At 36.5% G+C, this 11,728-nt stretch overlaps 1 protein-coding gene across 1 annotated transcript in view; it reads right to left on the reverse strand.

Moving 5' to 3' along the window:
• Window positions 1-11,728, reverse strand: part of GALNTL6 (polypeptide N-acetylgalactosaminyltransferase-like 6) — a 612,339-nt gene that overhangs the window by 347,197 nt on the left and 253,414 nt on the right. The gene's annotated exons all lie outside the window — the stretch shown is intronic.

Raw genomic sequence — 11,728 nt, forward strand, 5'->3', positions numbered from 1 at the left:
CACTCCATGAGGTGTGGCCATCCTGGGTGAGGGGCTGATGGCTATTTGCAGGCTGGCCACAGTCCCCAGCCACCCAAGCTCCCAGTGGAGGCTGGCTGGAAGCAGGTATTACCTAGTTTTGAAAAAAGGAAAGGATTACAATGTTGAGTTTCCCAGGCCCTAAGAAAGTCTTACTATAAAGTGATAATGACAATATAAACATATTTTATAGAATAGTTAAAAAAGATATATATATATAGAAATTGTTATTGACATAAGTTAAAATATCTGATTTCCAACATTAAAAGCTTCAAGTTTTTTTTTATGGAGGAAAATCACATATTCTACCAAATACCCTTTTGTGCCAGAGCGGAAGGAATATTTGCCTAATCCAGAATGGTATTTCTTTAACTTCTCTAATGATATATTTTCCAATGGTGGTGAAATAAAACAAAGAATGGTTAGTGAGTAATCAGTGTATCTTCCTTTTGATAAAAAATATAATATCCACAAAAGTCTTATCCTACATTATTATTCAGGTACATCATGTAATATTCACAGTGAATTTGACTAGCAATAGAGTGACCAGTGAAAAAAATAATTTTCTCCTTTCACGTTTGTCATATGTAAAATTTAGGCAGCAGCACTGATAATTCTAACATTTCCATTGCATATTCTATACTTAGTCAGCTAGTAGGTGCAGGGGATATACCCAATTTTAGAAACTATTGACCTAAGAGCTAACAAATATATATATGTTTCCTGATAGAAAAAATAAAACATTTAATAATAAAGAACAAGCTGTGTTGACAATGATGGGGTTGACAAATTTAGAAAATAATATAAGAAGATAACTATCAAGATTAGGGAAAAATTACAGAATAAATTTATATTGCATATTATATTTGAGATGTTTGTAAATGACCTAAATTGGGAAAACAGAGATATCCAGCAGGTGATTGCAAGATGAAAGAGAAGGGGGGGGGGAGAACAAGTTTTCTACAACTCTGCTTTTTAGAATATAAACACCCTATGAAAGGGTGTTTTTTTTCTAATTTAATACCATTTATCACATAGCCCGAGGGCAAGCACTTAATGAGTATTATTCTAATTTGAACTGAATTAGATTCAAGATGCTCATATTTCAAGTCCCCAGATAAAAAAGCTGACCATAAAAATAAAAAATGCTTCTAGGGCAACTTGTCATTCATTTATTTTAAGGAAGAAAATGCATATGAAATTAGCCTCAACATGCTCAACTTGTATTAGTCATAAAGAAATATCAAAATGTCAAACTCAATAGCAAACAAAGCTCCTTTGGATGTTTCATCAGCTTCAGAATAGGTCGCAATTGGTGTGAGGGAATCTCAGGAGATATAGACAGATCAATTATCTATCTAGATTTCAATTTATTTTTAGAGTAGTTTTAAGTTCATAGCAAAGTTGAGTATAAGATACAGAGATATCCCATAAAATATTTTTTAAATGCCACTTGTATCATTTAAAAATATTAAGTGCCCTGACTTTGTTTGGTTTATAGGAGGGAGAGAGTTGGTGGTGACAGGAAGGCACTGGGAGCAACATGTTGATTTCTTTCCACTGCTAAAACATTGCTACTGGTGTGATATGGACAGGTGCTATTATTCTCATTTGATAGAGGACTAAGTAGATGAATAAAATAGCTTATGTCCCCAACTACCCTCTCCCCCAACCAACAAGCAGGAAACTGGGGTTGTGGGGTCCAATAAAAAAAAAGAAGTGGGATTCTGATGGGAGACAAGAGACTGCTTGCAAAGACTCTGGTTTTCATTGGCCTATGGGCCATACTTCATGATTCCCAGGGAAGACTTCCATAGGGTGAAACCAAAGCTATAGAGACCAAACATATTGAAGAGAGTGAATGCTTTTTAATTAAATGTATTGGGGTTATACTGGTTAATAGGATCATATAGGTTTCAAGTGTACATTTCTATGATACATGATCTGTGTATTACACTGTGTGGCCACCACACAATGTCAAATCATTTTCTGTCACCATATATTTGGCCCCCTTTATCATTACAACCCCTCCCTCTGGTAACCACCATACTGTTGTCGTCTGTGTCTATGAGTTTTAGTGTTATTTCCCACATATGAATGAAATCATATGGTGCTTAGCTTATGCTGACTCACTTATTTCACTTAGCATAATGTTCTCAAGATCCACCCATGCTGTTACAAATGGCAGTATTTCATCTTTTGTTATGGTTGAGTAGTATTCCATAGTATATATGCACCACATCTTCTTTACCCAATCCTTTATCAAATGTAAGAGATACTGCATGTACATGAAAGTATAAAAAGGAAACAACAAAAATTGAGATTTATAGTGCCAGTAGGGAGCCTGAGATGATATTATGAGCCAGAATAATTTTCCTGAACGGAAAGAAAGGCTGCATGAGCAGTTTATGGTGACCTTCCAAAAGGCAACAAAGGACTTTACTCTGGAGAGTAAAAGCAAAGCCACAGGAACAAGCCGATGAGTCACAAGATGGAAGAAGCATCAGTTCCAATAAGGATGATACTTGCTACTGGAAAGTGAGTTTTCTGCCAGCCAGGAAAATTTGTTTAAAACTTTCTATGAATGAGAAATAGACTTCTATCATCGTAGTCATTATATATGTTGTGGATTTTAAAACAGTGGTAAATAGCATTATCCTAAATAACATATTCATTTTTCAAGAACTAAAAGAAAGTATTTAAACAAAGGGGGTTAGATTTTGATGGTCTTGCTCTACTAGGTAGGTAGATTTTTAATCAAAATCTGTGAAGGAATAACACTTGAGAGTTTCTGAGAAAACCTACCAATGGGGGTATACTGAGCTGAGTTTTAATGCTAGATAACTCAAATAAAAGCATACCAGATTGTTTAAAAAACCCATCACAACATTTTATTTACAGACCTAGCAATGTTTAACTTCTGTATATTAATAATAATTTTTACAGTAAGTTCTATTAGTGTATGATCCTTTATACAATCATGAACTGAGAATAACTTCCTAAAAGCAAAGTAAACTTTAATTTCTTAAACAAACAAACAAAGAATGAGGCTAAATTCTGGTATAAAACTACTATAGCAGGGGTCGATCTACATCTTAGTACTCCATGAGTATAGCAATATAAATTCCTTGTTCTGAAATCATATTTAATTTTTTAAGTCTGTTAGCTGTTTTGATAAGCCAAGGAATTCTAGAATTGTGATAGCTGACTGTTTTCAGAATATGATGCTAATTTGAATCTCCTCTCTTTCCTCAAATTCATGAAGCATTTTATAATGCAGTCATAACAAACAAGAGCCCGTAGATTTCTCCATGCCTGTATCATGCACGATTGGATCAAACATCATTTATAATATTATTGGATTCTACAGGAGACATTATTACTCCCTTTTGTCAGAAAAGTGTTGAATTTTTCCCAAGCAGAAATAAGTCTTGTAGCTCTTCATTTGAATTTCAGAAGACTCATTTCCAGCCATTTACTCTTTGTAAGTAAACAGATGGATTTTAAATATTAAAAACCCATTTGGTATGACTGAAAACTTAACCGCCTACATTCCTCCATTACAGAATCTTTGGGTGTGAAATTGAAAAGTAAATTATACGATATTCACTCTGTACAGAGTTCATTTAGAGCTTTGTCTTTGTTAAATTGAAGGGGAGATTTATTTATGGCCAGAGACCTCAAAAGGAACCACTAGCAAGCTGGATACTGACCCCAAGCTAACAAGAGGTAACTGCAGTGGATTTCAAACAGTGTGATTTGGGTAGGTCTGAAATAATGCCTTTCTTTCAAATACCCAATGTAAATACCACAGACTAGGAAATGCTAAGAACATGGAGGAAAGAAGAGTGGGATTCACTCTCATGAGCTCCCCCAGATTTGCATGTCCATCTATCGTCCATTTGCTAATATTTCGCCCTGTTGCCATATCACCAAAAGTTTGTTCAGAAGCTTTTGACGGGAAGTCAGCTAATACTGATGCGCTATCGCCTTATTAGAAAGCAGTGCATGGACAACTGGGTTGTAATATTTCTCCCATAAACCAACTGTTATGTCATCAAATGGAAGGGAGTGATGTGAGGTGGAAGAGAATAAGCAGCAGGAGTTGAAGTAGGTTTTCGACAAAATGTCTGTTTTGTGCAAAGATGCATTAATGTCACAGGAAAAACAGGTGCCACGGGCCCCCGAGTCCCTTTCCTCCACTGCTATTTGGCTTAGAAGGGTGGGTTTGATTGCTCTATCAGTCTGTAGACATTTCATCTAGAGTTACACAGGGTAAAAAATTGGTCCATTATGTGCATTCTCAGAAGTAGTAAATTTTCCAAAAGAGACAGTATAATTAGAGAGGAAGAGAGAGAGAGAAAGCACTAACACATAGAAAATCATTCAGAGTTAATAAAAGAGAACAGGAAACATGTTGCACTAAGATATTCATTTAAGTGATCTGCAAATTATTTGAATAAAAATAGTAGAGAGATGTAAGAAAACGTTCTTTGTTGCACATCACCAGAATCAAGAGCAGCACGCACTTAATTTTTAAGGCTGCAGAGTTCAGATTCATGAATAAATAGCTGTGTTTTCAGTGATAAAGTAGTAGCATTGTTCTCTCTGGGAGTTACAAGCACAGAGTATGACATTAGGTCCATTGGTGGTTGTCTCAGTTTTTAACTTTCCTTTAATGATGTCTGCTTTCCTATCAAGAAGAGTTGTGTGATTGTTGTCAGGTATCTAAGAGGTACTGGAAACACAGTACCCAATAGCTCTTTCCCAATCATATACCAATAAAACATTCTCAAACTCAAAAGAAAATGTTAAGCTAGAAGCATCAAGTTCTTCAGTTTTTAAGAAATGATAAAACTTAGCCCTGGCCAGTGTGGCTCAGTTGGTTGAGCATCGTCCTGGGCACCAAAAGGTTAGTGGTTCCCGATCAGGGCACATGCCAGGGTTGCAGGCTGGAGCCCAACAGGGGGCATGTAGGAGGCAGCAGATCTATATTCCATTTCTTTCTCTCTCTCTCTCCCTTCTTCTCTCTCTAAAAATCAATAAAAATATATGTGAAAAGAAATGATAAAATTTATACATGCATGCAAGTTAAATATTTTAAAGGTCTATATACTTTCTGAGATTAAGATTTAAAATAATGCTGGTTTGTCTAGTCTTGACAATTAGAAAAAAAGAACCTTTTCCCCCTCAGGTTAGTAGAATTTTGTTATTCTACACAAAGTGATTTCTCTATTTTTCTAAACAGTGGTGCCTAAGAGGAGGTTTTTCTTAAAATAGGCCAGATAGAATATATAACTTTTACAAATTACATAAAATAGCAAAATACCTAAATATAATATTTAACTAATTTAGTTATAAATAATACATATTGTAAATAATTCACTTAAAGCATTATATTTTCTTAGAAACACCACTTTGTCCATATCCAAATTTCAATAAAAAATTTTTTCAAATCACAAGCACCCTCTACATCACAGCCTACATTGTGATTAGAGCTAGTTCCTGAAGTTATCTAGTAGTTTTCCAGAACTGCTCATCACAAATACGTTTGACATATAGCTCTGTTAGGATTCAAATATGATAGCATCACTAGAAATTATATTCCTCTATATTTGGAAAGTAATCTTTTCTAACTCTTGGTAGCATTTATTCATGGCTCTCCCATTATAATCACTTAATTGCTTTCTAGCGAAGATTGTTCCAAAGACATCCAACTTGAAGACACTCCTATAGTTTTATACTGACTCTATCAGATGACCACTCTTTCACTTCCATAAATAGGCATGACTGTGAGATTCTTTAATGTCTTTGACACACGATATTTTGTTTTTAAAATGAAAAAATTTGAAAGAGTGTGCTATAATTCTATACTGTTGGTCAGAACCAGACTACATTATACATCAACTTCCTTTTTGGAGGAAGGGAGACAATTGCTTTACACATTTGGACATATAGGGCACTTTAAAAACCTTGTTCTTCCTCTGTAAATATTTTCTTTTATGCTAGGTTTTTCTTTCTTTTTTTTAATTGCCATAGGCTATTAATATCAATCTTAAGTTCATTATTCACTTAAATCAGCGGTTCTCAACCTGTGGGCCGTGACCCCTTTGGCGGTCGAACGACCCTTTCACAGGGGTCGCCTAAGACCATCGGAAAACACATATATAATTACACATTGTTTTTGTGATTAATCACTATGCTTTAATTATGTTCAATTTGTAACAATGAAATTGGGGGTCACCACAACATGAGGAACTGTATTAAAGGGTCGCAGCAGTAGGAAAGTTGAGAACCACTGACTTAAATAGTCAGAAAATACTATTTGAGGACCTACTATGTGTGAAATGAATAAAACCTCAGTGCCTCACAATGTGCCAGGAAAGACAGAAGTAATTATAAATTCATAAAAACTCTCCAACTAGACATAGGCTCAGGGTGATTGGGAATAAAATGCAGTTTATATAAATGTACATGCACACACACACACATACATGTAAACTCTTGAACATACACACACATACTAATGTGGGTGGTGAGAGTGGTAGTGTTTCACAAATAGCTTCTTGGAGGTGGCATTGCTAGAGCTGAGCCTCGAAGGATAAATAAGAAATTGTGAGCTGGAGTAAAGCCGGTATGGAAGGAGCTGAGGTAAGAGGGCAGCACAGGCTATTTAGAAATGCAAGCAATATTTTATGATTGAGTGTAGTGTGCATGTTTATGGCAATAAGAGGTTAAACTGGAAAGGCTGGTGGGGACACATTACAGAGAGCCTTGCTTATGAGTCTAAGGAGTTTTGATTCTATTTTGAAGGGAAGGTGAGCCATCACTTCATGTGATATGACAAGGAGTGACATGATCAGATATATGTTGAACAAAGATCCCTCTGGCAATATTTTGATGGAAGGATAGGAAGGGAATGAAACTGGAGACAAGAGATCATCTAATAGATGAAGAATATAATGTAGCTTTCAATAATAGTGATCTAGTTCATCTTATTATTTGTAGGAATGTCAAATCAGGAGTCCTTTAAGTTCCACTTCCTATCTGTCATCTGTATAGCTAAGAGCAAGGCTCAGAAGTCAGAGGGCCTTCACATCTGTTTGCAGTCTTTCTTATGAGAACAGGGGACTGTAGCTTGTCCATGCAATTTTTCTAGAACACAGACATTTTTACCTATGTACTTCCCACACCACACATTATTTTCCTTCTTTGCCCCTCTTTTTAAAAAGCATCTTTGTATTGATTTCAGAGAAGAAGGGAGAGGGAGAGATAGAACCATCATTGATGATAATCATCGATCGGCTGCCTCCTGCATGCCCCCTACTGGGGATCGAGCATGCAACCTGGGCATGTGCCCTGACCTGGAATCAAACTGTGACCCCCTAGTTCATAGGTCTATGCTCAACCACTGAGCACATCAGCTGGACTAACATTCTTTCCCCTTACCTCTAAACCTGTGGATGTTATAATAATTTTATCCCTGTAAGAAATAACCTTGTAGCTTTCACCATTAATACATTTCTCTGCTACACCTGACAATGCAAAATGGCTTTTTATTTCCATACAAAATATTGTGAAGTCCATTTTCCAGATTCAAAAAGGCCAAGTTTGGAGCAAGGAATCAGGAGACATTTTCAGGTCAACCTTTGTTCTACTCCCCCAAGTGGAAGTCCATTTATATGCTAGGAGGGCAAATTAGCTTTCATGTTCAACTACTGTTTGTTGTGAGAATTATAAAACATTCTGCGGAACAGAAAATATATAAATACTCTCTTAAAACAGTCATTAAAACTTAAGAATGCATTTCTCTTGTATAAGCTAGGAATTTGGAATGAATTTAAACATTTGAAAATTCTCTTGCACTAATCTCACTGGTTTATTCACCATTCCTGATACCTAGATCCTAAATTTTGTTTATGTCTCACGTCCCCACCACCACCCTGAATGTCTTTCTAGCAGTTCTTCAAAATATCCCTGTAATTATTTCATCCTGAACTGTCCTATTTATTTGAATCCCCAGAACAGCTATTGTTGGTAAATATTCATTTGGCAATAAATCATAAACTGTCTGTGACACCTTTCTTATTTTAGTTTTGAATTGTTGGGATGTAGAAATAATAGCAACCACTATCACTTCTGTAGGGTTTACAATTTAGAACTGCTCCATGTAAGTTATGATCCATAAACAGTTGGTGAAAAAAGAAGGGAAAATAGGGTTCTCTCTCCTTTATATAGGAGAATGAGACATAAATTAATTCACTCAAGAATTCGCACTTGGGATATAAAGAATATTAAGACATGTTTAACTTTCTCAAAGAGTTCAAAGTCTAATTGGAGAGACAGACAATGAAGAAGTTAAGTTCCTCACAAAAAATAAAACATCAGAAATAAGAACACCAAGACTTAACCTACATCGTCTACACCATATTTCATGGAAACTTTTTTAAAAAAAAAATACTTTTATTGATTTCAGAGAGGAAGGAAGAGGGAGAGAGAGATAGAAACATCAATGATGAGAGAGAATAATCGATAGCCTCCATCCTGCACGACCCCTACTGGGGATCAAGCCTGCAACCTGGGCATGTGCCCTAACTGGGAATCGAACCCTGACCTCATGGTTCATAGGTTGATGCTCAACCACCCAGCCACACAGGCTGGGCCAAAACTGTTTTTCGTCTAGTTCATCAGTTATATCCATATGGGTCAATTCAACAGATGCTTTGATGTACTTACCTTGGTGAGTTCTTGGCAGTATTGGAAACTACTTTTGTGGCATCATATTCTCTTGGATAAATAGCTATGCCAGGATTGCTTAAGCTATTTTGCAGCATCTTTCTTCCTACCCAGCCATTAAATCTTAGTGTTCCTCAGAATTCAACCCACAGTGCTCTTCTCATTTTATTCCACATCCTTTACCTAGACAATCTCATTCATATATATTTCTTTATTGATTAAGGTATTACATACGTGTCCTTATCAGGACTCATTCACTTTTATGATTCGATTAACATCTCAATGATAATAATTCTCAAACCTCTATTCACAGCCCAAATATACCTTCTGAGCTCCTGAAATAGAAATCCAACTGCAGACTTCACTTAGATGTTCCCTGTTCTTCAAATCTCAACTTGTTCAAAACTGAATTCATTATTCCTCCTCCCAAACTGGCTCCACTTTAATGTTCCCTATTTTAATAAAAAGCTCCACATCGACCTAATATTAAAAACCTGAAAGCTGACAGTCATTCTTGACAACTATATCCTTTAATCACAGCAAGTTTAATGTGCTAATATTCCTTAAATCTATCCCCTTCTCTCCAAATGTAAGCATTACCTTCTCATGATCACTTCCTAATTTGTTTCTGTGTATCCAATCTTTTCCCACCTTTGACTGTCTCAATGTCACAACTAGAAACATTTCTTTAAAAATATAAAGCAGATATGCCATTGTCCTGTTTAAAGTCCCTACAGTTTCTCATTTTCCATTCCCATTAACGCTATGTGACTCCCAGCTCGCTGAGACCTGCCCCCTGCCATCTGTACAGCTTTCTTTCTTTTTATAACTCTCTGTTCTGGTCTAATACATTTCTTTCTAAACATTCTTTCTCTCAAATGCAACTTTGCTGAGACTCTATGACTTCCTTGGAAATGCACTTTTCTACCTCTTTGCCTGGCTAGCCTCAGCACCTCATTCTGCTTCCTTTAGGGAGTCTTCCATTCCCCTAAACAAGCTCAAATTTCCTGGTGGTACTTCCACAGAGCCTTCCTATTTTATGGTATTATTTATATTTTATTGCAATTACTCATTTGTCTATGTCTCCATTAGCTCTCTCTGTATTTTTATAGGTAATGTCTTGTTTTCTCCTATATGTTTCTATTCAAAGTAGATCAACACATATTCGTTAAATTACTAAACAAGTAAATGTTATTTCAGTTATTAAAATTTATTAAAATTGTAGCAAGAGAATAGGGAAAACAATTTCTCTTGTAGGTAATAAAAGTTTTCCAGAAAGTCATGCACCTAAAAATAGATCAAAATGAAAGCAATTATTTCAAAGCTAGATAAAAGAAATCTGAAAATGACACGAGATAAAAACAACCATATAGTCAGAATTATAAAGATTCATAAATGGCTGTAACTGGTTTGGCTCAGTGGATAGAGCGTCGGCCTGCGGACTGGGGGGGTCCCAGGTTCGATTCCGGTCAGGGGCGCGTACCTTGGTTGAGGGCACGTCCCCGGTGGGGGGTGTGCAGGAGGCAGCTGATCGATGTTTCTCTCTCTCATCGATGTTTCTAACTCTCTAGCCCTATTCCTTCCTCTCTGTAAAAAATTAATAAAATATATTTTAAAAAATAAAGATTCATAAATGAGATCATGGACAGAAAAGTAGATGTGAAATGAGATGGCAGTTGTCTCCAAATGTAACATTTAATTAAAGAATTAAACATTCAAAAAACTCATTTCAGAAACAAAGACTAAATTTAGAGGAAAACAGAATAAATAAAAGTTAGAGTTTCCTTTAAAATTTTTCTGTGTTTCTCTGTCTGACTTACGTTCTCGGTAACTTTTTCCACTCTATTCTGTTATTTGCTTGTCAATTGGATTTTTAATTTTAATTCTTCAATTCTTTAAAAAGAAGTTGTTTTGCTTCTGTTTCAAATATATCTCATGAGTTTTGGTAGTTTCTTCTTATTTTTTAGGCTCTCAATTCCTGATTTGATTTCTTTCAACATATCAAATATTTGCTTTATGTGCTGAATCCTGAAAATTGTAATATCTGGGGTCTTTGTATGCCTGATTGACACTTCATTATTTCAAAGGATTTTGCTGAGGGTGGCTTGTTTTCTACATGTGTTGAGCATATTGTATTGTGAGGCCAAGTTCCTTGGAAATAGATGTCAAACATCTTTGAGGCACATGTCCAGACTGCCTTGGCTTTGATGCCATTGTAATAACCTGGTTATTATTTAACAGGCAATGAGAGAGAGGAGACCAAATAATATAGGCATGCCATTGATACGGCTTTGTGAATAGCCACATTTAACACTCTCCTAGTCTGTTCCCTGCTGATTGATGGGGAAGAAATCGGAGAGAGGCAGTTTAGAAGGATGCCCAATAAGCTCTGAGTGGGAAGACACTTGTCAGTCAATCAAGTATATCCGTAGCCAGAATGGGCATGGCTACTCCAAGGTCAGGGAACCTGAATATAAACTTCAAAGGAGCCACTCCCTTTGGGCTACAGGGCACCTGTGATTCCTGATGCAGGGGCCTGGGCTCTCCTGTGCCCTGATGGGCTCCACACATACACTGATAGTCTTTAATCTGACCTGTATACTAAACTCCACCCGGCTGTAACATGGTATGGGAACTCTGGACACTGGCCTTTTTTCTGGCTTTGCTGAACTCCCAGCTGCACCTTTTTCAGGCCTGGCTTATGGGGCAGGGGACTTTCAGACCCGACAAGTATAACTCCATGCAAATAAAACCTTCCACATCTCATTCTCAGGTGGGGGCTTCTTAAAATGCTTACTTCAACAGCTCCCCAAGATTTCACTCCCACTGGTGTCTGGGCAATCTGGCCCATTTATCCTGCTGGAATCAACTTAAGATATAGTTATGTTTACCTTTGCCAGCTTCTTGGGAGTCCAATCCACAGGGGACCATTTCCATCTACATTTATTTTACTTGGATTTTCCCTCCCTCCCTC

The sequence above is a fragment of the Myotis brandtii genome, unplaced genomic scaffold, assembly GCF_000412655.1.
Source record: "Myotis brandtii unplaced genomic scaffold, ASM41265v1 scaffold733, whole genome shotgun sequence".
NCBI classification, from domain to species: domain Eukaryota; kingdom Metazoa; phylum Chordata; class Mammalia; order Chiroptera; family Vespertilionidae; genus Myotis; species Myotis brandtii.